This window comes from Lissotriton vulgaris, chromosome 3_1 (assembly GCF_964263255.1).
Source record: "Lissotriton vulgaris chromosome 3_1, aLisVul1.2, whole genome shotgun sequence".
NCBI lineage: Eukaryota > Metazoa > Chordata > Amphibia > Caudata > Salamandridae > Lissotriton > Lissotriton vulgaris.
The window spans coordinates 2132174812-2132199027 of record NC_141689.1 but is presented as its reverse complement, the minus strand read 5'-3'; the positions used below and the strand labels follow the sequence as shown (position 1 = coordinate 2132199027).

The following is a 24216-nucleotide window of genomic DNA, read 5'->3' as shown; positions in this document are numbered from 1 at the left end:
TGAGCAACAGACATTCCCCCTCACTGCATTAGAAAGATGTTTCTGGCAAAAGCGAAATGAAATGCAAGATGTCTGTGTAAGGCTTTGGGTAAAGCAAACACAAGGAGATGATGGACGGAGCACTGAAACTTTTCAGACACTCACCCCCAGTCACAGATCTGAGTTGAATCCATCATCGTTCTTTAGCTCACTTCGCCGCCTCAGTTGAGACCCAGCTATATGCAAATCAGTCTGACCCTGTGCCTCATGGGAACAGTCCAGCCCGAACTGCAAAGCCAGGTCTTCCCTGAACCGGAAACAAGCATCCTGGGACCAGTTTCTGGGTAAGACTTTGGTATAAGCCTGAGAATTTTCTGTTTATGTGAAGACACGAGTGTAGAGTTAAAGAATGTCTAGTGCATGCAGCTGGAGACACAATGCAATTATAGAGTAGCCCCAGGCCCAGCTCTCCTATGCTACTGCACTGCTCTGCTTCCTCCCCATTTTCCTGAGTGGTTTCTCCTACTTTCCCCTTCCTCTCCCCTGTTTTTCTGAATTCTTTCTCCTGGTTTTCTGTTTTTTACTGCCTTCTTCCTTTCCTTCCATTTTTCAGAGTGCTTTTTCCTGCTTTTGCCTCGCTTTTACTGCGCTCTCCTTCCTTTCGCCTAATTTTTCTGAGTGCTTTCCTGCTTTTACCTCATTTTTTTACTGCTTTCTCCTTCCTCTCCCCTGCTTTTCTGACTGCTTTCTCCTGCTTTTCACTCATGTTCTCCTTCCTTTCCATGCGTTTTTTTGATTGCTTTCTTGCTTTTGCCTCATTTTTTTACTGCTTTCACCTTCCTCCCCTCTTTTTTTCGGAGTACTTTCTCCTGCTTTTTCCTAAAAAAATGTACTGCTTTCTCTGTCTTTTCCCCGTGGTTTTTTTAGTACTTTCTCCTGCTTTTACTTGTTTTTCACTTCTTGTCCTTGTTTTTGGCACTCCGTCTGCTGCCTGTTTTCCCGCCTTCCACCTGGCCCCACTGACAGCCTCCTAGTGCCCTTTCCTCTCCGAGGACCTACTTAAAGGAGGCCAAAGCGTGACTGCATTGAGCAGGTCCCAGGCCCAGCTCTCCCGAGCTGCTGCACTGCTCGGCTTCCTCCCTGTTTTTCTTAGTGAATTCTCCTGCTTTTGCCTCGTTTTTCACTGCTTTCTCCTTCCTTTTGCCCTGTTTTTCTGAGTGCTTTCTTCTGTTTTTGCCTCGTTTTTTACTGCTGTCTCTCCCCTGTTTTCCAGAGTGTTTTTTCCTGCTTTTGCCTTATCTTTTACTGCTTTCTCCGCGAAGCAGTTAGCAACTCCAGCACCTTGAGACCCTCACAGGTGATTTGCTGCACTTTATAAATCTTAATTGATTGATTGACACATTGAATACATTACACAACAACAAACTATAACATAACAGACTTGACTCCTTTTCAGATTAACAGAGTTTCTCCCCAGAAGGTGTTGAGAATGACCCAATAGCGGACCCAGCTTTTGTCAAATATTTATTTATATAAATATTCATACATCTAAACAGAACCTGCTGGGTCAATTAAGCCCCCTGAATGGTTGGAGGGCTACATTATTTGATTATTGTGACAGAGAGGGGACTGTGTAGTAGGGTTGGGCACTCATGGCTAATTAGGAGACATTGGTCTGCTGTGCCTTTGAACTAGAGATTGCAGGGCACAGAGAAATATAAGCAACTTGAGTCATGAAGAAACTAATATAAATAATGGTACATCCATAAGAGTTTGTGTCTGGATCTACACCTGGGTGATTGATGCTTAGTGTGACTATTCTTGACTAACAAAAATGCAAGGATGATGTTCCTAAAGAGAGATAGACACGCTGAAATGAAACCGGAGACATATGAAGGGCAAGAGACCATTTGGTATATAATTTGAAACAATCTCATAGAGCAATGCGTGTGCCACAGACTGAAGGGATGTTCTCAAATTATGATTTGCCGAAAGCAAATGTGAGTGCAAGGTGGGTCACATCTACACAAGCTCACCACAGTGCCTCAAGTATTTGGATACGTATTAAAGAGTGCACTCCGTCTATTAGTGTTCACACCTGTTGGTGATCGCATTTGTGGCCCTTGCTGAAAAGTATAGTGTTAATGATGTGGATTGGGGTATTCACTGTACGGTTAGGGCCATCTGATGTGAAGTTTGGGTCCTACATGCTCTCAGAAGTGTGGGATTAAATAGTTGACCATTAAAGATAACTGTTGAGATCTCATATGTGATCAGGAGAAGGCCAAATCTTGCTAGCCCCATGCAGCTCAAGATGTCTGGCCTTGGTGCTCTTTGGGGTTGTCTGAGGGCAACAGTGGCACTCTCTCTCAAGGCACATAAGGACATAGCAACGGCTCAACAGCATAAATCTGGGCAGAATTTAACCCCTAAGGTTAACACAATGCTAAGTCACTTGGATTCACCCTGTTCAGTAACCTCACCCTCAAGGAACAAAATGCCAAGAACTCTAAGTCGGCCTACTACCAGATGAGCCCTTGCTGGCTCGCATCATCGTATAAACCAGCAGCATCTTCTACACGGTCAACAGGAACAGAAACCAGAAAACCTTCTATCTGTCTGAGACATTCACCATGTCTGATGCCAGGGCACCACGAAACTGGTGACGAATAACTGTAAGGAAGGAAAAAACAAGGCTATGTGCCTTTTTCATTTATGCACAGAGGTTCTAGAACGTCTTTTCTTTATCAATCAGGGCTGCCCAAGCCGTGCTCCAGTTTAGAAAGGCGGCGCGGACACACCTCTGTAAAGAACGCTACCTCATGATGCTGTACTGGTCAACTTTACTCTTAGAAACCAGCTACACTTCCAATCATACACTGACCATGTATTTTCCCTGAACCCTATACAGCACATCACTGCCTTTTGATTGGGATTGGGATATCTAAATGCCACATACATATAGACAACCCCTGCAACCTTTGAGGTATCAAGACAGGATGCTCTCAGAGCTATGTTTGGGACAGTGGTGGGACACATAATGCAGATACCACAGATTTGCCCAACATATAAATAAGTTGGTAGAGCATCAATTTTGACAGATCACTGGGGACAATGGCTGAACCCATGGCAGGCTAAGAGGATTAGAAAGGCAGAGTGATCTGAATGGCCCACAAACCAACAAAGAATGCATAACCTAGGTGAGGTAGAGTTGTTGCAGATGTCCGTCAGGGAAGAACTAATAAAAGAGTCAGCAGTGTTTCTTGGAATGGTCCCCAGCAGCTGACAGTAGTCGGTAAAGATGGCAGATGCAACAGATGCCAGGGGCACCCTTTCCAACAGAGTTCTTAGATGTAACCCTCACAATCAATTTGAGTTTGAGACCAAATATGCAGCAACCATTACCATCCAGTAATGTCACCAGGTGTGCCAGAATCAGATTGTTACGGACTGGGTAACCACTTGGACATAGGTCTGCAATAGTACGATTCCTCTTGGGCTGCAGGGGGGGCATCCAAACACTCTTACTTCACCTGTAGGTTACAACATGAGTTCTGTAATGAAACAGGGTTAATGATAATAGCACATGAATCAGTGGGAAACTAGTAGCCCCCAGTTTCTTTGGACTGACAGAATACAAGCATGTGGGAAATGCACCATCAGAAAATGTGGGGCATATGATCAAGGGCCATATCGTCGCTTTAGCTGGACTTTTTCCCGCTAAAGCGGCAATATTTTTATCGCCCTATTAGCAAGCTGTCGCTAACAACAGTTAGCGACAGCTTATAGGCGATAGCTACAGGCTTGGGGCCTGTTTTGCATGTCAGCGATATTTATCGCTAATGACATGCAAAGTGGGCGTACCCAACCTGTTAGCGACTGAAAGCAGTCACCAACACAGCTATCGTCTATTAGCTAGGCAGGCGAAGCGATTAAAGAATTCGGGCTAAGCGCGAATATCACTAGAAACTAACGCCTGCTCAGACCAGGACTTAACCTGTATATCCAATGGGAGGTGGATATTCAGGTTAAGTCCCCATTAGCGATAATGCCTGAATATCGCTGGATTTCCAGCGATATTCACGCATTGAGCCGCTAACGCAGGATATTTTATCGCTTTAGAGATAAACGTTGATAATAGCACGTTATCTCAGCAATAATATTCGGTGATGCGCGGCGATAAAAAAAATGCGCTAAGCTCATTTAGAGATAATTATCTCTATTTATTAATAATATGCCCCTGTGTTCCTAGAGGAAGTCCTTTGTTGCCAGAGACACTCCATGTGTGGGGAACTTAGGCTGACATGGCAGTGGCCTTTATTCCAGGTGTACTACAATTACAAGAGACTCTTGACATCTGGGTCCTCACATAATTCCTTCTGCATTAGGATGCCTGTCAGCATAAATGGCCTTTCTCAGAAAAAGACATGCTTTAAAATCCATGAGGGGTTTCCTTAGAAATCCTGTTCTCTCTCCTTCCTTTACAGCATTTCCACGAGGTCAGCAGATCCTTTAACTCAGAGTGGGGAATTCCTCTTCTCCTAAATTTATGTAAGGCCACTGTCCACCTGCCTCCATGGCAATCAAAATCCAGCAATGTTTTCTCTGTTTCTGTCAATGCACAGCTCATGTGAAGTGTGGCAGTTTCCTGACCCCTATAAAACCAGGACCCCTCCTTAAACTGTAGGCCAATGAGCTATCCTGTGGATGCGTGTGCCCGGCCTATGTGGACTAAGACTGCAATGGTAACTGAGTACATAGAGTTTTCCTCAGGTCAGAGGACAGACTACATTGCTCCTGTCAGCTTTGCCCTGGATGGAGAAAGGAATACAGAGGCCACGGTTAGGGGCAGCATCCCAGCCCTGCTAGTCTGGCCTATTAAAGGTTTGTCCATAGATGCCAAAAATAAGGTGGTCCATTTATGTGGCGTCGAAGGGGCCATCCTTACTACTACATTGTAGAATATGAATTACTGGCACTATGATCAGCAGTTCCACTTCACCTGAGAGGGTTCCACACATTACCACACTTTCTCCTTCAAAATGTTCCCATACTGTACATTTCCTATCATCTTTTTTTGGTTTGCATGGCAACTCCAGCCTGTCGGTGAGCTGTACATCAAAGAAAGCTGTACATGAAGATAGTTTCAGAGTGAGCATTCCATAATTCATCAAAGTACATACATAAATGTAAAATAAAATGTAAACTAAGGTAAGTAACATAGGTGGCTCAAAGGCTTACCTTGAAGTATAACTGTAGTCTTGACATGTTCCTTTCATAAAATTTTAAAGGACGTTAATTGGAAACATAACACTATAGATGTTCCCATAATTTAGATATTTTTAAAAGAACAAACAACATTTTGAAAGAAAAATGGCTAAAACTGAAAGTTTGTTTAAAAATACTCATTCTGTATTACTCTATGAAGGGGCTGATTTGAGACTGCCACTGAACCCCATGCTATTTTAACAGACAGGGAGCATTTTAAACTAACTCATCAGATCTTGTTGGCTAGTGCATGCTGGTTCTTTTAGTCACAGCAAACAAATGGTGGACGGAATACTGAAAGATTCTCCACCAGTCAAAAGATCTGGGTTAAATCCATCGTTCTTTTGCCCACTACGCGACCCCATTTTGGACCCAGCCATATCAGTTTTGCCCCATGGGAACAGTCCAGACCGAACTGCCAAGCCAGGTCCTTCCTGGACCAAAAACAAGCATCCAGGGACCGGTTTCAGGGTATGTCACCCTTCTTCAGCCAGGCTAGCTTGAATCAGGTGTCACAGTGAACATTGTCTGGGCATAACCATCCCACTTAGGGCGAAAAGTGTTACAGCAAACAAATGATGGATGGAATGCTGACAATGCAAACATTCTCACCCAGTCAAAAGATCTGGATTAAATCCATCGTTCTTTTGCCCACTAAGCCCAGACCGAACTGCCAGGCCAGGTCCTACCTGGACCGGAAACAAGCATCCTTGGACCGGTTTCAGGGTATGTCACCCTTCTTCAGCCAGGCTAGCTTGAATCCAGTGGCACAGTGAGCATTGGACCCATGTCTGGGCATACCCATCCCACTTTGGGCGAAAAGGCTTACAGCAACCAAATGATGGACAGAATGCTGACAATACAAACATTCTCCCCCAGTCAAAGTATCTGGGTTAAATCCATCTTTCTTTTGCCCACTAAGCCACCCCAGTATGGACCTTGGTTCTTGTAGTCACGCCTAGCATTCTTCTTACTTTGAAGAGTGGCTTCTGATCCATTTGATCCATTTGTATAGCGCCAGGCCCTAATTTGTATGGATAAATAAATAAAACAGATGTGCAGAAGACCAAAGTTTTCTTACGAGCTTACCCCCAGGGTGATTCTAACTCGGATCTCTACCTTCCACCACCGTACTCTTCCTGTCCCTTTATCTCACTCTTGCTGGTTCGTTTTCATCCCCTCTTTCTTCCTTTTCATTGCTTCCCTTTCCTTCTCTTCCTCCTCCTTTCTCCCTTTCTCCCCTTACTCTCTCTTGCTATGGGTCCAAATGTAAACGTAAATGTAAATGTAAGACGTCTTTTATACTGCGCTACTGTCGCTCCAAGGAGCATCTAGGCGCCAACAGAATGACCCAGTGATGTAACAACGGTCCGGCTGCTAATGTTAACTAATCCCACTTTCACACTAGAGTTCTAGCTATGGTGTCCTGTAGCTTGAAGATCCAGGTTTTAAGTTCTTTTCGAAATTCAGTTTTACTCTCTAGTGCCCGAAGGTGCAGAGGAAGAGTATTCCAGGCTTTTGACCCTAGAACTGGTAAGGATTTACCCCCTCTCGTACTAAGTCTGAAAGCTGGAACAGATAGCAGATTAGCATTTGAGGAACGCAAGGTACGAGTTGGATGATACCTGGTGAACTTTTTTCGTAGGTATTTGGGCCCTAAGGAGTGAACAGCTCTAAAGGTGATGACCAGTATTTTAAAGAGGACCCTTTTGATTATTGGTAGCCAGTGCAAGGTTTTTAATGCAGCACTGGTTTTTAATGATCTCTTCGGCCATTTCAGCACCAGTCTGGCTGCTGCATTTTGCACCATCTGGAGTTTATGGGTGACCACTTTGTTAGTACCAGCAGAGAGACTATTACAGTAATCTATCCTTGATGTCACAAGGGCGACTGTTACCGTTTTTCTAACCTCCAGCGGAAGTAGATCAAAATACTTCCTTAGCCCCCTGATGATACCAAGGCATGTCCCTGCTACTTTCAGTGCCTGTTGCTTGAAGGACAGGTCGGAGTCAAAGTTGATCCCCAAATTGCGAGCCGAATCGGTAGTATGAAGCGGGATTTCTGCCTTCTCCGGCCATCATAGCCTGGGGACAAAGTCATTTTGTGGGCCCATCGGCATGTTCTCAGTCTTTCTCGTATTACATTTCAGGTGGTTTCTCCTCATCCAGTCAAAGGTAGCCGTCAGGCAGCATTTGAGATTAGCTTCCCAGTCCTGAGTGTCTTTATCAAGGACTAGGATCAGTTGAGTATCATCGGCATATGCCACCACATCGATGCCAAATGATGATATCAGCCTAATCAGAGGGGTAGTGTAGACATTAAACAATGTCGGGCTCAGACTGGACCCTTGCGACACTCCCATGGTAAGTAGTTTCTCCTTTGAGCAAAATTCACCCAAAGTAACCAATTGTCTCCTACCACTCAGAATGTTCTTAATCCATTCCAGGACTGTCCCAGTAATGCCAGATGTTATTAGCCGGTCAATCAGGATGGCATGCGAGACCGTGTCGAAGGCTGCCGACAGGTCTAACAAAATCAAGACGGCCTTCTTACCCTGGTCCAGCGCCATGCGGATGGTATCGGTGGTAAATAGGAGCGATGACTCGGTAGAGTGTTGTGCTTTGAAACCTGATTGGTTTGAGTGGCAAGCCTCACTGTCCTCCAGAAACTTGGTCATCTGTTGGTTAGCAAAAGATTCTGTGATTTTACACAATAGGGGGAGCAATGAAATTGGTCGGAGGTTGGATAGCGTGGTAGGATCGGGCATTTGTTTTTTCTGCAGCGGTTTAACCGCCGCTAGTTTCCATTCAGTGGGAATATTAGCAGTGGCCAGTGAGGTATTAACAATTTCATTTATCACAGGATTAGCTACTTCCACACTCCGATGTAGGAGCGAAATGGGGCAAGGGTCAAACGGAGACCCAGATTTAGCCGCCAATATTGCCCAATGTGTCTCCTCCATGCTGATTGGCCGGAAAATCGCTAGCTGATCCATCGCTTGGCTCCCCTTATGGCTCCCCTCTTCTGACTCTAGCACAGGAACTGCAAAGTCCTTCGTAATGCCCTGTACTTTTTCCTCGAAGTAATCTGCGATGGTATCACAAAGACTCTCCGAGGGCGGGATTTCCTGCACTAATATTTTGGGTTTATTAAAGCAGTTAACGATCTTAAAAATTGCTTTTTGTTTGTTCCTAGCCGTTTCTATCGCTGCCGTATAAAACTTCCTTTTCGCTTGTTTGATCATTATATGGTATGCGCTCCTAACTGATTTGTATTTACCGCGCTCCTCATCGCAGTAGTTTCTGGGTATACAACCTTTACAACGCAACTTTTACAACGCAGTGCTGTTACAACGAAAACCATTACAACGCATTACACTGGGGGGTGCTCTAGGATAAGGAATAGTTTTAATTTACTATCCAACACCTTCCCTAGTGTCCACGGGGACTGGAGTTGGACTGGTAAATTAAACTATTCACTATCCAGCACCCCCAAGTGTAATGCGTTGTAAAGGTTTTCGTTGTAATACTTGCGTTGTAACAGAATGCGTGGTAAAAGCATGCATTGTAACTTCATACATCCTAGTTTCTGCGATGAGGATCTGAAGATGGAAAATAGTTTCCAGCCCCCAGTGCAAGGTGCCACCACCTACAACCACCGGCATGAATCAAGCGCTATACAGGGCCCGCTGGGGGCCTGACAGCATCCAGGTCCCTATATTGTCAAGAAACTGGAGTGATGCCTCAGCTCAAAAGGTCCTGTAACCCTCATTCTTAAACTAGGAATGAGAAGACTGACGGAAACAGCCCCTTAGGCTTAAATCCTCCAGAACAAGCAGCATACAGTGCTTTCCATCTGAAGATACTTAGACAGAAAAGTCCTCCCTTTTCCTGTTTGATGTTTTTTACGGAAGTATTTCCTTTCAAGAAAGCAGATGATATATTTGAAGTGTTATCTCTAAAAGCATAGGGGCGCCCATAATGCAAGTCTGGCTTGTGACCAGTTTCACGTTAAAGGGACTGTAAATTAGGCAACAGGTGTCCACAAGCTAGGATCTGTCCAGTGGCTACGCTACAGCTCGCGAGGAAGAGACAGTATGGAGATCAAGATTTATAATATGGTGTAATAAATATGTTATGGGATGTAGGCGGAACCTGTACAAGCGTGATCATTTCTATGGCAGCCATTCAGGCCACGCAAGTACCCTTGTCACGGGGTAATTTGTGAAGTAAGGTCGGCCAAATTAAGAATCTAAATATTTACGAGATTTTAAGTCAGCATTGTGCCGACCAGTGCATAAAGGGTCCATCAGGTGAATGATGTCACAATATATCTTAAAACCCAAGCAGACGTCGGCAAACAAAGGAACTCTCTAGATTCTTTATAGAAAGTGATTATTGGTGACGCACGGTCAGGGAAAGAGAGGGTGTTTTTCTTTTAATAGGATGGCCCTAGAAGGCTCTGTTTGAACACAAGTCAAACCCTGTCCACTTTGAAATCCTACGAGATGCCTATTGTGCGGTTCCGGTGAGGACTTACATTTGAAAAGTAAACCAGGTACAGCAGAAAGGATGCAATACATAAATGCAAAGGTGCACCACACAATTCTAAAACTACAATGCTAATAATCACAGACGTAGATTTTCTTAGATGTGATTTTCTTTTTTATTCCAAAAGGGTGTATAATCAAAACACGGGTGTTCGCAGCCGACGCGTTTCGTCCTAAAGGGACTTCTTCAGGCAGAATTCTTTTAAGTATGGATAGTCGTCTTACTGGGTAGATAATTTCTTTGTAACTCAACGTCTCAAAGGATTTCTTAATTAATAGCGCTGGGATGCCACATAATTATTGTGTAATGCGCAAACAAGTAGTCTAAAGAACAATCATCTTCAAGAATTTGGCAAAACGTCTATGGTCAGTCCTCTTTAGATGCTATATAGTCTAAAGCTCAAAGGGAGATGGACAGAGAAACGATTGCTCCAACAGGGGTGACTCTTGATAAAGTACTATGTTCCCTGCACCATCCTTCTTCGTACCTTCTTCGTACCGCACCGCGTGAAAACGGCTTCCTTCCCGGATTAAAGCACTTGTTTTCCTTTTTTATTTGCTTGTCCAGGTGAGTTTTGGTGGAATCATTTGAGGCTTCAGGGCTTTTAAAATGTTTTGGTGGTGAATAGCTCTGTAATGTTTAGGACGTGAAAACTCGTCGCTCTGTTTCTGCCTCCCTTCCTAGTGGCCCATCAGCCCACGGAACTCAGGCATTGTGAGCATGCGTCATGGGTGAGCTTCACGTGCCTGCCTGCATTAGCATATGCTGGAGAGCAGGGGGCATATCCGGCTCTTAGCTTTCATTGCCACTGAATTACTAAATGCCCACTGGTTCCTCCTGGAGAGAGCCCTCTGTCTCGTGACCTTCGTGCGCCAAACTGGTAGTGACCATCTCAGTGCCAGGCTCTCTAATCTGAATTTATTCTGTTGACAAAGGGCAGCGAAATGGCGTATGCTGGTCAAATAACCATGCTGGTAATATTGAATTGGTTCTCGAAAGCGCACGATGGACAGAGGGAGCCCACTTTCTTAGGATCCTTAATGTTGTCGGACTATTGTATTGGAATTTTAATTAATTACAGGAATGCACCGAGTTTCTTTGACAGGCTGAACAATCAGGTAAATGTTTGAAGTGGTTTTTAAGGAGAATTAACATTTCTGTTATACTGAAGCCTGCTTGCTACTGTACAAACACAGTCCTGCCCAAGAGAACAGGGGTCGCAGCAGAACACACGGAGTGAATATCTTACGACTGGAAACCAGTTGTTCCCCACTTCTTGGGAATGCTGTCCAATGAAGAGACTGGACAGTTTGACTCTCACTTTCGGTATGTAGCCCTGGCCTACGTTCTAGCCAATTTGTTTATTTGCCCAATAAATCTCTGCATTTGATTACATGTATCTAGTTGTTCATATTTTAGGTGATTTGCATAGTTTTGTAAAGGACTGGTTGTCATCTTAAGAAAACTTCATACTACTTTTGTTTTTACAAATGAATCCCATGGCAAACAGTGCACAGTGGATACGGGTAGCCAGAATGGAGCTGGGGTTTGTTTTAATTAATTTGGCTTTTCATATAGTACGTTAAAACACTTCTATAAGGGTATCAGCACCTGAAAGTAATTATATATTCATTTTGTCCAGAAAAATGACTTGAAATTGCAAAGCTAAAAGGTACATGGCATGACATGAATATATACATTAGGACCAGTGACGGATTCAACAGGGCGAAAAAAGAAACATAAGATAACAGGAATGGAGATTTGATCAGATACATTTCGTGGGTACTTAGTAGGGGTAAAACAATATCTTAAAAACTCAACACATCTCATTCATCTGCGCTACCATGCAGATACACTGCCTTCCATCCTTGTTGATCAAATGAAGGAGCGCTAGCAAAAGTCGTGGTAACGAGGAAATCATGTTAAAACATAATTTCGTTTGTTAAACTCTTGAATAACTCTGCCTTTCACTGCACTCTGTCCCCAAACAATAAGCTTCTAAGAAAATCTCCACGTTTTTCACTTTATTCATCCTTTAGGAATCGAAAAAGGCCTATTTATGGTGAACAGTTTGTAAGGTTCAAAAATGAAATCCCATTGCTCTGTTATGGGGATTCAAAATCTTAAAATACATTAGTTCCGTGTCCTCATATGCCATACACAATGTTCTTATAGAGTTATGCCAGCAGTATAACTGTGCGTTGATCTTCTCTTTGGAAATTGCATCAGTCTATAAATTGAAATTGATCCCAGAAAGCGCTTTCACCAAAATGTCATAGTTCATTTCAAAACTCCATTTCAAATTGCATAGAGTCCAAATTTGAGGAGAAAGTCACCAGGCTCAGCGACCGCTGAGCCTGTACTCCATGCGAGGTCGCCCCCACGCACCGCTGCTCTCTGCCTCGTTTTTCCTGCATCCTGCATCCTGCCGTCGGACGACTCACCACTTTGCCGCTGCTGCTTCCCTGCGGCCCCGCCCCCCTCCTGCCCATTCGCCGCCCGCTCCTGCCACCCAGCTGACCCTCCATCCCGGCTCCTTACTCATGACGCGCAGCGGGCACGCCGATTGTGCGCCGAAGGCGCGCCAAAGGCAAGCCCGTCTGCGCCCGTCCACGCCTGGACCGCGCCCAGCGCCAGGACCCCTGGCCCCCGCCGATGCAAGACTACCCGACGGACCTACGATGCCGCCACTCTCAACGCACTCAATGCCGGCCGGAACCCTGCCTGCTACCGAGCCACCCCGAGATGCACCCACGGACCCTTCGCCTGCCAAGCCTGCCGATTCACCTGCTACCGGACCTGCACCATCCCCGCCAAGTCGAGCACCAGCAGCAACCACCTGAAGTGCATCCTGCTCAACACCCGCTCCGTCCACAGGCACGCCGTGGAACTCTGGGACCTGCTCGACGCAACAGCACGGGACGTCGCCTTCCTCACCGAAATCTGGATGAACGCCTCCTCAGCACCCGACATCGCCATAGCCATCCCGGACGGATACAAGATCACCCGGAAGGACCGCGTCAACCAGACGGGAGGAGGCATCGCCATCGTACACAAGAACATCATCCGCATCTCGACTAACTCCTACGAAACCTTCACCACCGCCGAACACCTGCACTTCCAGATACACACTGACCCCAAGACCACCCTCCGAGGCACCCTCATCTACAGACCCCTGGGACCACGCACACAATTCAGCGAAGACATCGCAGACTTCATCAGCTCGCACGCCCTTCCCTCCGCCGACTACATCCTCCTAGGGGACCTCAACTTCCACCTGGAGAACAACAACGACAGAAACACCACCGCCCTGCTAGATAACCTCGCCAACCTCGGACTCAAGCAACTGGTGAACACCCCCACACACTACGCCGGCCACACGCTTGACCCCGTCTTCTTATCCAGCAAGCACATCTCCTTCACCCACGCCACCGAACTCCACTGGACCGACCACAGCTGCGTCCACTTCAGCTTCAGAAGAACTACGACCACCACCACCCGCAACAGGTTCCCCGCCGGAGCTGGAGCAAGATCACCGCCGAGCAGCTCACCGCCTCCCTCAGCCAGAACACTCCCACCAGCACAACGGACCCCAACGAAGCAGCCAGCAACCTCACCAAGTGGCTGACCGCCTGCGCCGATGACCTCGCACCACTAAAGAACCCTCCCAGCAGACCCGGCAGCAAGAAAACCCCCTGGTTCACCGACGTACTCAAGGAATCCAAGAAGAACTGCCGCACCCTCGAGAAAGCCTGGCGGCTCGACCAGACCACAGACAACAGGACCGCCCTCAAGCACGCCACCAGCAAACACCATCAGCTCATCCGCGCCACCAAGAAGTCAGCACTCAAAGAACGACAGGACAACAACACCCACGACAGCAAGGAACTCTTCAGCATTGTCAAAGAGTTCTCCAACCCCAGCGCCGGAAACAACGACATCACCCCCTCGCAAGACCTCTGCAACTCACTCGCCTCGTTCTTCCCCCGCAAGATCGCTGACATACACAACAGCTTCGACGCACAGACCACGCACCCTACCACCGAACCAACTCCCGCCACCACCACCCTCTGCAACTGGACCCCGATCAGCACCGAAGACACCACCCGCACGATGAACTCCATCCACTCCGGATCACCCACCGACCCCTGCCCACACCACGTCTTCAACAAAGTCGACGCCATTATCGCACCCCATCTCTGGGACATCATCAACTCCTCCTTCCACACCGCCACCTTCCCGGAGAGCTGGAAGCACGCCGAGCTGACCGCCCTCCTGAAGAAACCAACGGCGGACTGCACCGACCTCAAGAACTACCGTCCCATCTCGCTACTTCCTTTTCCGGCCAAAGTCATCGAGAAGACCGTCAACAGACAGCTTGCCGCCTTCCTCGAGACGAACGGATCCCACGACCCCTCGCAGTCCGGGTTTCGGGCCAACCACAGCACCGATACCGCCCTAATCGCAGCCACCGACGACATCAGAACCCTGATCAACAACGGGGAAACAGCGGCCCTCATCCTCCTGGACCTCTCTGCGGTGTTCGACACTGTCTGCCACCGCACCCTAGTGGAGCGCCTCAGCAACATCGGAATCCGAGAGAAAGCACTGGAGTGGATCATCTCGTTCCTCGCCGGAAGAACCCAGAGAGTCTGCCTCCCCCCGTTCAGATCCGAGGCCACCAAAGTCATCTGCGGCGTACCACAAGGATCTTCACTCAGTCCAACCCTCTTCAACGTCTACATGAGCCCCCTCGCAGCCATCGCATGCCAACACAACCTCAACATCATCTCCTACGCCGACGACACCCAGCTGATCCTCTCCCTCACCAACGACCCCCACCACCGCCAGAGCCAACCTACACGAAGGGATGAAAGACGTAGCCGACTGGATGAGGAACAGCCGCCTTAAACTGAACTCAGACAAGACGGAAGTCCTCATCCTGGGATCATCACCCTCCGCCTGGAACGACTCCTGGTGGCCTCCGGCCCTGGGCACCGCTCCCAAGCCAACGGACCACGCACGCAACCTGGGCTTCATCCTGGACTCCTCCCTGTCGATGACCAGACAAGTCAATGCCGTATCATCTTCGTGCTTCAACACCCTGCGCATGCTCCGCAAGATCTTCAGATGGATCCCCACTGAAACCAGGAAGACCGTCACCCAGGCACTCGTCACCAGCCGACTAGACTACGGGAACACCCTCTACGCCGGAACCACAGCCAAACTTCAAAAAAGACTCCAACGCATCCAGAACGCCTCCACACGACTCATCCTGGACATCCCCCGACACAGCCACATCACCGGACACCTGAGTGACCTGCACTGGCTCCCCGTCAGCAAGAGAATCACGTTCAGAATCCTCACCCACGCACACAAGGCTCTCCATGACCTGGGCCCCAAGTACCTCAACGACCGCATGACCTTCTACACGCCCACCCGCCAGCTACGATCGACCAGCCACGCCCTTGTAACCATACCACGCATCCGCAGAGCCACTGCCGGAGGAAGATCCTTCTCCTACCTGGCAGCGAAGACTTGGAACTCCCTCCCCACCCACCTTCGGCGAACCCAAGACCATCTCTCCTTCAGGAAGCAGCTCAAGACCTGGCTGTTCGAGCAGTAACATACCCCTCTCCCCCAGCGCCTTGAGACCCTCCCGGGTGAGTAGCGCGCTTTACAAATGCTGTGATTGATTGATTGAGGTTTCATATCTCAAACCGTTTAGTTCAAAGCCATAATCAGTCTTTGTGGTCCAGCTCCAAGACAACAATTTAAAAAAAATGCTCTATACTCATAAACATGGATTAGGAGTATGGAGCACTCTAAACTGTCATCATGGAGCACAATTTTAGGCCGACCACAATGGAGCAGGGGTTGGATACAGGGATCAAGTTCCTCCAGCTGAAGAGTTTCTTTCTTAAGTCTGTTCGAATTAGCTGCTGTTTGTGTTTGCAGGGCACAAGGAGGTCCGCAAAAGGAGCAGGTCAGGGGTCGCGGATAGACACTCTGTATTGTGAAGTGCCGGTCGTTGCTTGAGATTTGCATTGGCAGTTGACGCAGGCTGTCACTGTCACTGTGATGAGCAGGTCTCGCTGGAGCGTCAAGTGATTGTGGGCAAATTATTTAATCTCCCTTTGGCGACCAAAAATTAATGTGTTCCTTCGGTATAGAAGGAATTGCTCCACCACTGAGACATATCTTGAACAATCGCAGGATTTGGCTAGGAAGTTGCAACATCACAACTATCCGTTAAGATTGGTCAAACAGGTCAAGAAGAAAGCCCTCAGTACACCACGCAGCGCTCTTCTTAAGAAGAATGTGAAGACAAAAGATGATGTTGTCCCTGTGGTCATGACTTTCGACCCAATGGCGACCAAGATTAGACAATCGATCCGCAAACATTGGTCATTATTATCCAGTAAGGACTTTAGAATGCCACCACCTAGGTTTGCTTTCAAGCAGGCTAGTAACTTAACTTGTACATACCCGCGAACCGAGGACAGGACAGAAGAATGACACCACTGTCACTAATGGGCATTTACCTTTCGGAGGGTGTTCGGTGTGTCCGTTAACAAAGAAAACAACTAGTGTGACTCTGTCCTCTGGTGGTTCCTAAATCATTTTAGCAACTGCAACACCACTAATGTTGTGTACAGCCTAGAATGTGAATGTGGCCTTCAGTATATCGGGCTTACCTCGCGAAAGATCAAGGTGAGGGTGCAAGAACCCTCCCCTCCAAAGGAACCCTTGGAAAGGCTCACGTTTGTACATACCTTTGGTACATTATCCAATAACATCAAAAAAGCTGTGAAGAGACGTTGGCCTATTTTAAACTCGGGACCTCAGTCCATTCAACAACCGCTGTTTGCCTTTAAAAGAGGACCTTATCTAAGGGACAGGATAGTCCACACCAGACCGCGAGAAGAAGCACCCAGGTTGGTAGGCACCTTGTGGGACCTGCCTCCAGTGTCTGGCCACCATCCATGTGGTACCTGTCAATCGTGTGCAAAGACATCTAAAACCACTGAAATAGACATCGGCACATCTAGGCCCTGGAGACAGACAAAACTCACCAATTGTAACAGTGATAAACTGATTTATCTGATCACCTGCCCCTGCGGACTCAGATACGTGGGGATGACAACCCGTAAAATCAAGGTGAGGCTGTCCGAACACAGGAGTACCATCAACTGCAAACGGCAGGCTACAAAACTCACTACCCATTTCATCAACTTAAATCACTCACCCACTTCTTTCCAATGGACGGTTCTAGGGAAAACGTTTATTCCATCACATGTGGCCAATGTGAGTAATTTTCTGTTAGTGAAGGAACAGAAATGGGTGCTGAAACTTGGCACTGACCGTAGAGGGCTCAATGACGACATACCCTGGTCCTCTCTGTGAAGACAGGACTCTGCCAGCTGACGGTATGTCATCCAGATTTGCTAGTGTTCTGTCTATATGACCCATAGGGTCGTGATTATTATTCCTCCAGTCACTGTAACCTGTTGGTTTTTCATCAGGAGTATTATACTTTACATACTCTACATGTGGAGAAGTGTGGCTCACTGGTTAGAGGAGGCAGACCTGGAAGCAGAGGTCAGCCCGGGACCAGGGTTCAATTCCCGGCTCGGTGGGGTCTTGAGTCCTAAAATGTCCATGGACTCGACAATTCTCGCTCCGGTGCCTACTCGATTCACGGGTTCACACTCTGCGACTCTGGTCAATAGCTTGCTTAATCTCCACAACGGCCCCTCGCGGCGGTATGCCTGGCTTTCACCTTGCGGATACCTTGCCGGGGTTATCTCACAGGGGAGTACCGGGACGGGTTCCCTAAGCAAGCGCTTAGAGACCGGTTGGTGATTTGCGCTATATAAATTCCTGTACATTTACATTTACATACTCAATATAGCGTTACTGACTAGGGGGCAACAAATGCTCCTGTATGGTGAACCAAGGCTATATATTGTTAATATTCACAGTAATAAAGGGGCCCACATCACTCCGTAGTCTAGTCGGGTCCGTTTTGGAACCTCGCCGGTCTTTGTTTATTAATTTCACCATGACCACGAGCCACCGGGATATGATTGGACAATGTATCGAGTGCCCAACCAATCACAGTACTCTGTACATTTCCGGCATAGATACGACCTATGGCGAGGCTCGGTCGTTTACCACGTGGTGTACTCTGCCTATCTGGGGCAGACTAACTTAAACTCACCTCCAGCAAGCCGGCGTTACCTCCCCAGATGGCACAGATGCCGCGTTGGAGTACCGACTGAGAGGTAGGCCTATGTTTGATATTCTAGCGCGTTAGTACAAATGCGTAGGTGCTGTTGGCACATCATAATCATCGTAGGGAGACTAGAGGGGTTTGGTGAACTTATGGTGCCTGTGTAAGATCGGTTGAGCTATGACAACATTGCTCGTCCTATTGGTGTTATGACGCATTAGTACAAGTGCTCGGGTGCTTTCAGGCACACTATGTGATCATTAGAGTTGGAAGAATCATTTTAGCTAACTCAAGGTATTCCTCGAAGAACCGATAAAGGTAGAACAATATCGCTCTTCCTATCGGGCTAGTTCATACAAACGAGGAGGGTCATGTGATCTTAATAACGGACCTCAGTTGTAGAAAAGCTTGCTTATACAATCATCGAAGTATCATTGTAGGAAATGTACAATAAGGACCCTTTTGGGATCAGGACCTCGTAATGTGCATTTTTTACATACTGAACAGAAGTTAGTGATTTCCACCATCTGTAAACGGAGACTATGAGAATGAGTGAACTCTATGCTGTGTTGGAACATGCTTGTGGTGGGTGATTCATTTTTGTATTTATTCACCTCAACAGAGCGGTGCTTCACTTATGTCCTGAGCCGCAGCCAGGTGGGGTGAGGTCTTCACATCTTACACATCGGGTAAGATGTACTATATGAAATTTGAAAACCTTCAAGTTCTATAAACATTAGGAGACACTAGTATATACAGTGCAATCGGCCTTATCTTCCTTACAGGCCTCATTAATGATGAAGATTACTCATGATAATGTGGACAAGGATGTTTAGAGACAGGTTGTGTGTGATATACTCATGCTATTCTTTTGACTCTTATAGTGAACAACCGAATCTGTAAGAAGATACGGAAGAGTACACCTAGGAGGTCCAGGTGACTTGTATACCAGTATCTGAATTGTTTCACTTTTTTAGAACACTATTTCTTTATGTTTGTTTACACTTTGGTTCTGTTTGCAGTAGCAGCAGTCGTTTTGACAAGGTCCTGAAGAAAGCAAGGCCACATGGCCGCTATTTGCTGAAACATGTTGACCACGTTCCACTACTAGACAGTTTATAAATTTTCTCTGTCTTGGCTATTTTTAATGTTGGCATTGGAAGCTATATCCAATTAAATTAGTTTTTTGCTTCCTAAACCAATTTTACCTACTTCACTCTCATTTTTTGGTATCACATTTTCTCTGCACTGCACATTTTCTGTTACCCCATCAGCCACTCCACACATATATATATATAACCAACTTTTTCTGACAAGAGGTGACCCCACGCTGCCCACAGGAGGGACCGTTTATCATCTATTAGGCCCTTTCCTGGTTGAGATCAGGCAATTTGGTGTGCGGGTCCCCAGAACCCCAAATGATGAAGGGCTGTTCCGAGTGGTGACTGATGGGTGTTCAAGACCATACACTTGATTGGCTCACTTTTATCCTATAAAGAAGAGTTGTGGTATAGCTAGTGGTACTAATTCTCAGCCATTATCCGAGTATCCTTTGTTATTACTTTGACCCTCTGGTACCCTTGTTGTTGTGAAGGTTCAAAAGGGCGTGTATCCAGAGCATGGTCATTAAACTAGCCCTAGGGTCCCCCGTAATCGTATGTGTTATAGTTGAGGGTGCAAGAACACCTCAGTACCATTAGGTCAAGTAAACTCTCCACTAAGCTTGTACAGCACTGCTTCACAGAGAAACATACATTCACGGGGGTGGTCCTCGAGAGAGTTAAGGACACTATACAGAACATTGAATACGTACTTCTTTCTAAAGAAGCACGATGGATATATTAAGAAAAAAGCGACCATATAGGCTTAAATGAAATTATTGAATGGGACAGGGTCAAATGAGTTTTGACCTAGATGGTTGCTCCTTGACGTCTGACCAGAGTTGTTTTTTAAAACTACTCTATTATGAGGGGTACTTCATCATATGGCAATATGAACATCACGTCGGAGTGTGATGATGGCATTTTCCATTAATACAGAGAACTGTGACGTGTATGAGTGGATATCAACCTTTGATTAAGAATTTCTGGATTTAGGGACAGCAACTCTTAATAGAGTTTTTTAGCAGGGATCTGCAATTTTAGAAGAAAAATTTGAGTAACTATCTACCGTTTTTCCTGAATCTCTTGATGGCGGATATAATTCAGGATAACATCAGGCTAAGAATACCTTATCTTATGCAGTTTTGTGTGGAGACTATCATTGGGCTCATAAAGGGACCTGAGGATGGGGATTGGCGTTTTTGTTTGTTGTTTGTGTGTTTTTTGTTTTTGCCATAATATTTTATGTGCAAAGTGTAAAACTCCGGTAAACAACATAATCCTTATCCTATCCCATGATCCCTTCTACTCGAAGTAAACAAATCGCCCAATCTAAGATGGCCGACGACGTTTTTCCTGGCGTGGATCATGGGACCCAGCGCCTGTACGTCGCCGCAGGTAAAACAGAACCCCAGAGAACGCAGAGATACTGAGGACGAGAAAACGATCCCCGTAATGCGGTAGACGGTGAGGAGGGGGGGTGCGGGGTGATAGAGATGAGAAAGATGTTATCAAAGTTTTTCCCGTTTTTTGTGTTACAAGTAAATCAAGACGTTGGGCAAGATACGACATTCCTTAGAGATTTCGAGTTCTTGATGGCCGCACCGAAATTGACTTGGTGACGAAGGTGGTTGGCCATTTATTTGTACACGGCAGATTACAAATGATGCGGCGACATTAACGCACTATTAGATATGAGGCACATGATTTCCTCAATAAGGTTTTTTTGAGGGGGCACGCTATAAAAGCTAAAATCATGGGTGATATGTTGGATACGATGGTGTTGATATGGCCATTTTATATTTGTAGATTGATAACAATATTGCGGTGCCATTTTTAAGAAGACTCACATGAGGGAGGAGTATACATTTTCACCCTGTAGCTGGTATGAGAGATGAGAGCTGACAGAGGGTAATTAGTAAAAAATAAAAAATGAATAGTGTGCATTACCAGTCTGGAGAGAGAACGTTTGGGAATCCTCACTATATGTGTTTTCTTTTTTGTTCCATTGTGACAGTCTAAAGGGAATGTAGTGTCCAACACAGGTGGTGTGACAAAGTTACCAGCCCTGAAAAATCTGCCGGAAATTACTGCAGGCAGAGAAACATGTTGGCAATAGGTATTGGTATGCAATGATAGCTACCTTTCCCTTTTTAATTCGACAGATCACACCCTAAAAAATAGAATAAAGTGTTGTGAGAGGTGTGCCTGTTTTATTTTAATCACTTTGTCACTGGTGGAGTGAGAGTACCTATCGCTCCCCTGCACTTCACACACTTTACATAATCTTTTGATTCTGACACTTTTTTCACTTTTGTTTTTCCTGGACAATAAAATGACTGCCTGTGATGAGAAAAGGGGCATAATCTGGTGAGTACCTGCCAGTTACCCCGAAGGTGGTACGCCCGTGAGGGGTCATTTTTGTCCTTCACATTTTTTCACTAGTTGATGTGTGAAACTACTTGTGATTTATACATTTTTTCCTTTGACTGTCATTTGGAATGGTTATTCACATTCAAAACTCTCTTTGTTAGTGGAGAAGCGTGGCTCAACAGTTAGAGCGGCAGGCCCTAATGCAGAGGTCTGGCCCGGGACCAGGGTTCAATTCCCACCTCAGCGGCTCTTGGACTCAATCTCCCCGGACCTGATAATTCTCGCCTCAGTGCCTAGTCTAATCATGGGTCCCACTCTGTGACTCTGGGCAATAGCTTGCTTAATCTCCAAAATGGCCCCAGCAGCGCTTGAATGCCTGGCTTCTCCTTTGGGGGGCCCAGGAGTGGACATCTCACAGGAAAGCCAGGAAGGGTTCCACAGCTGTATGAATACAGTGCTACGAGACTTCTGGGTAGAAGGCGCTATATAAATACAAAACACACACACAAAATAAAAAGAGAAAATTGTTGGAAATTTTAAAATACTTGGTGACATGCAGTTTGACACCTCCTGATTAATGAGCATAGGGGAAGAAATAAGCACAAGATATTCTTTCTGCAATTAATGAACTGATATATAATTCACCCAGAGGACAAGGTTATTGTTGAATTGATTAGGTAGAAAAATGCCAACCCTCTAAAAGTGGTATTTTCATAGTAGAAACTTAAAATCTGACTTTACAACTAAAGAGAGTTTTAAATTGCAATTAATGTGTGTGCGCACAGTACATCTCCATCTGGTCTGAACCTGAAGTTATAACCTGTTAAGTGTAATAAGGTATCCCAATGTTAGTCTATAGGAGAGTTAGCCTTGCAACAGTGAAAAACAACTTTAGGAATTTTTTGCTGCCAGGAAATCCACAACTTACTTTTTAAATACTAGCCAACCTGCCCTGTGAGCGGTTAAGGCTTACCTTAGGGGTGCCTTATAACTATTAAAAAGGAAGCTGTAGACGTGGCAAAAGGTTTAATTTTCAGGTCCAAATAGCAGTTTAAACCCACATTACAGACCGCAGTGATAGGCCTGAGACATGTTTTACAAGGTTACTTTAGTGGGTGGTACAATGAGTACTACAACCCACTGGTATCATTTAATTTACAGGCTCTGGCTACTTATAGTACCATATAATAGGGGTTTACAGGTGAATTAAACATGCCAATCAGGTGTATGCCAATTTTACCATGTTTAAGGAAGAGAGCAGAATCACGTTACCACTGGTTAGCAGGAAAAAAGTGCACAAAGTCCTAAAAGCTAACAAATACAGGTTCAGCAATGGAAGGCAGAATTCTGGGGTGACCCTGTAGAGAGGACGAGTTCCAATAGTCACCATCCATGTACCTTGGACCCCTTTCAAACTAGTGAACTTAAAAAAAACGTTCCTTAATTTTCATGATAATCCTCAGAAATTCTGCAAAGAATTACAGATTTTATTTGAATGTTACAAAAATAATTGGGCTAATGTGAATCAATTCTTTCGTCTTATCGTACTGAGTGAAGTTAAAAATCATTTGACCAATTGTTAATGTAATGGTCCTAGTGCCCACCATAACTATAAGTTACACCCCTATTTTAGAAATCAAAAAGCCTGACAAAGACACATATAGATATGTGCAGGACCAATGTGCTATTAATGGTGTTACAGTACCTAGTTTCCAAACCCTGCTACCATTGTGAATTGTTTTCCAGCCAAAGTCAAATGGCTTACTGTAGCAGATCTTTTTTCTACTTTCTTCTCAATCCCTGTATTCCTTGATAACCAGTACCTTTTTGACTTCACATTTTCTGGGAGCCAGGTCTTGTGGTGTTGTTTGCCACAAAACGTAATCATTTGCAATCCATATTTTCCTAAGTGCTAAGAAAGATCAGGACAGCATTGCCTTTCCAGAGCATCCACTTTAGCTAAATATGTAGATCTCTTGTTAGTTGCATTTGATTTCTTGGACCAGTGTAAGGTTGACTCACTGTATCTCATCAGTGAATTTGCAAGGAAAAAGCAGAAAGAGTCTAAAGAGTAATTATAATTCTGTGTTCCCCGCATTTACTATTTAGGTCATGGAATCTCATTGGGGGAAAGACACCTGCCCGCAGACAGCAGTAAAGTAATTCGTAATTTGCACAGTCAGGTCACTGTCTCTCAGGTATCCATGTTACTGGTAGTGATGGGATTTTGGAGGCAGCGCGTATTGGAATTTTAACCTGAATTTACCCATGTTTCCCAAAAACAATAACCTGCCTTTTAGGACAGCCTAAGAGAAATTCACAAACGTGTAAACACGTGGAGCTAGCCCTGCCACAAGAGGGCAGCTCCCTGAGGAAACTTTGCCAGCCGGAGAGAAGATCTGGAATGTATCCTGTCTGCTGAGAGGCATCAGGCCATATGTACAGCAGCGTTGAGCCGTATACCGCTCCTACTGCCCATGGGTAGCCTTTGTGGCAGTGGTGAGGCGACGGGACCTGTGTTGCAGTCAAAGTTTTGCAGCGGCTGCATTTTCTGCATGGCAGCAGCAGATGCTTGTTGATCAGGCGGGCACACTATGAGCTCTCCTGTCTGTGCTGACCAGTGCAGCAACCCTCTGGAGGTGGGTGTGCCATCGTGGATCCTGAGGCACCTATACTGAGGCATTCTGAGACCCGCTGCCTGTGGATACCA

The 24216-nt window shown here is 45.9% G+C and overlaps 1 pseudogene; it reads right to left on the bottom strand.

Moving 5' to 3' along the window:
• Window positions 1-4898: 4898 nt before the first annotated feature.
• LOC147728909 (uncharacterized) overlaps window positions 4899-24216 on the bottom strand; it is a 69279-nt pseudogene continuing 49961 nt past the window's right edge.